Source organism: Martes martes (genome assembly GCF_963455335.1).
Source record: "Martes martes genome assembly, chromosome: 17".
NCBI lineage: Eukaryota > Metazoa > Chordata > Mammalia > Carnivora > Mustelidae > Martes > Martes martes.
This window is the reverse complement of record NC_137905.1, coordinates 22,704,549-22,707,193: the sequence shown is the minus strand read 5'-3', so window position 1 is coordinate 22,707,193 and position 2,645 is coordinate 22,704,549. Positions and strand designations below refer to the sequence as shown.

The 2,645-nt window shown below is 36.1% G+C and overlaps 1 pseudogene across 1 annotated transcript; it reads right to left on the bottom strand.

Moving 5' to 3' along the window:
* Positions 1 to 1,504: 1,504 nt before the first annotated feature.
* On the bottom strand, positions 1,505 to 1,983 carry LOC308358739 (large ribosomal subunit protein uL23-like; annotated as a pseudogene). Its single transcript has one exon. The product of its transcript is annotated as a large ribosomal subunit protein uL23-like (transcript).
* Positions 1,984 to 2,645: the final 662 nt, after the last annotated feature.

Sequence of the window (2,645 nt, the reverse complement as noted above, 5' to 3'; positions counted from 1 at the left end):
ATGTCACCTGAAACTAATATTACACTGTATGTTACCTAACTGGAATTTAAATAAAAATTGGGAAGAAGAAAACAAAGAACTACTTAATATATTCTGTTGATCTATTTATCTTTGCTTCTTTGCCCTCATGCTTAAATTGATGAATTTCTGACCATCCTATAAGATCTATATTATCTCTAGGTTCATTTCACTTTTTGTGCATGATATGCCGGTAATCCAATATATTATGACTACAAACAAAACAGCAAACTCAATCATCTAGTTAATAACATACAGTCTAAACGAACAACATCAAAGCATCAAGGAAAACAGCAGACACAAAGCCCACGTACTTCATTCTAAAGTGAAGTATTAGGATCACTCTCATGAACAGTTTAAAGCCTTACTGACTTAATATTAACTGATACTAAATACTGTTCATTTTGCAAAGATTATACATTTTTTAAAGTAAAACTGAATTTTGTTAGAAGAAATAGTTAGCATATTGAGGTTTCCCATTAAACCTCCACATATGTTGGCTTATATTTAGAAAATTACAATAATTACAAATCATTTAGGATCATTTATAATATTATAATAACTCCAAATATATGTTTTTCAGAGATAATGAAAGCTTCTAAAATTTTTCCATTTTAATGCATAGTATATAGGTTTGGTACCTAAAGTAAAAATTCCAGCAATTTATAAAATTGTATCACAGACTGAATAACAATCTTTTGAAATTTCTTAAAAAATAAGGAATGAAAAGACATCTTTTTTTTTTTTTTCCCCTGAAATGTGGAATAACGGTCTCTCAAAGATGTTCATGTCCTAACTCTGGAACTGGTGACTATGCTACTTTGTATGGAAAAGAAAATTAGGGTTGCCAATGGGATTAGGGCTGATAACTGCTGACTTTTAGAGAGGGACATTATCCTGGAATATCTGGGTGGGCTCAGTTGAACTCCTTAAAGAGGAAGAGGGAGTTAGAAGAGTGAATCAGACAGATGCGACTTGAGAAAGGCCCAACCTATCACATACACTATTGCTAGCTTTGAAGATAAAGAGGGCTACTTGTCAAAAAATGTGGCAGCCTCTAGAAGCTGAGAACAGCCTGTAATTTACAGCCAGTAAGAGAAGGAGATCTCAGCCATACAAGCAAAGGGATCTGAATTGTGCTAACAACCTGAATGAGCAGAAAAGAGATTCTCCTGTAGTTTCCAGGAAACAATGTTGCCAGCCTACTGATTCACTGGTTTTGGTCCCATGAGACCCATAACAGACTCCTGACCTATAGAAACTTAAGATTACATATTTGTGTTATTTAAGCCACCACATTGGTGGTAAAAGAAAATGGAGACAGTACTTAAACTAGAGATTTATAAGAATGTATCATTCTTCTTATACAAATCTCATGACATTTCTAAAAATGGGGCAAAAGAAGACTATTTCTTTCAAGTATTCTTTTTTCTTTTTTTTTTATGGTGAAAAAAATTATATTTAGATTTAGCCAGCTGGACTCAGTTTAGATGATCCCAATTTCATTGGCAACATCCAAAATATCATAGTCAGGGACCCATGGAACATATGCCTTCTTCTCTCCATCAGTCCTGATCGAGATGTTGACCTTGGCCATATCCATGCTGTAGAGCTTCTTCACAGCCTGTTTGATCTGGCGCTTGTTGGCTTTGACATCCACAATGAACACAAGTGTGTTGTTGTCTTCTATTTTCTTCACAGCTGACTCAGTAGTCTGGGGGAACTTGATGATGGCATAGTGTTTAAGCTCATTTCTCCTGGAGGAGCTGCTTATAGGATATTTGGGCTGCCTTCGGAGACGCAAAGTCTTGGGTTATTAGAATGTAGGTGACGTGCGTATCTTCTCTTTTTTGTGTGACTGTGGACGCCTTTCAGCACCACTTTCTTGGCCTTCAAAGCCTTTGCTCTGGCTTCAGCTTTGGGAGGGACAGGGGCTTCTTTCTTAGCTTTCGGAGCCGACTTCATAAAAGGGATTACCAAAGCTTGTTTCTTAAGTCCCAAAGCTTGTTTCTTAGGTATTCTTTTATGGGTAAGAAGAATGCCTTCTGCTTCAAATGGCTATTTTAGCTGTTTATTTAGTAAATGTTTGCTGACTATTTGTGAGCTTTAAAGACATCAGAGGTGTTAAAACAATACTAGCATTTGGAATATAGAGTTTGACAGTAGATCTGTGATCACACAACACCTCCACTGCAGAGTAGGTGTATTAATTCCTACCAGGGAAGTAATAGCAAGGAAGAGGAATGGACCTTTCTGTTTTGGATTGTCAGGAAGTCCTTGATTAATTGGGTGGCTTTTAGAGGGATACTGGAGAATTACTAGGGTTTTATTTATACAGAGTTAGATAAAAAGAAGTTGTTCTAAGGAGTAAGAATCAATACATTATGACATCAACCTGGGAATATACAGACTTACTTCAATTTGATTTAGTCTTGCCCATGTCTAAATTACATCTTCAATACCAATGGAAGATTGTTTCTACGCGCTGCTACTGAGGGGACATTGAATGCCATAAAAAGCAACTGATTCTACTGTCCAACAGTTCATATAACCATTAATGTCTTCCTCAGTACTAACTGAAATCTCTGGCCACTGGTTTTGATCTAACTAGAATATATATATATCCC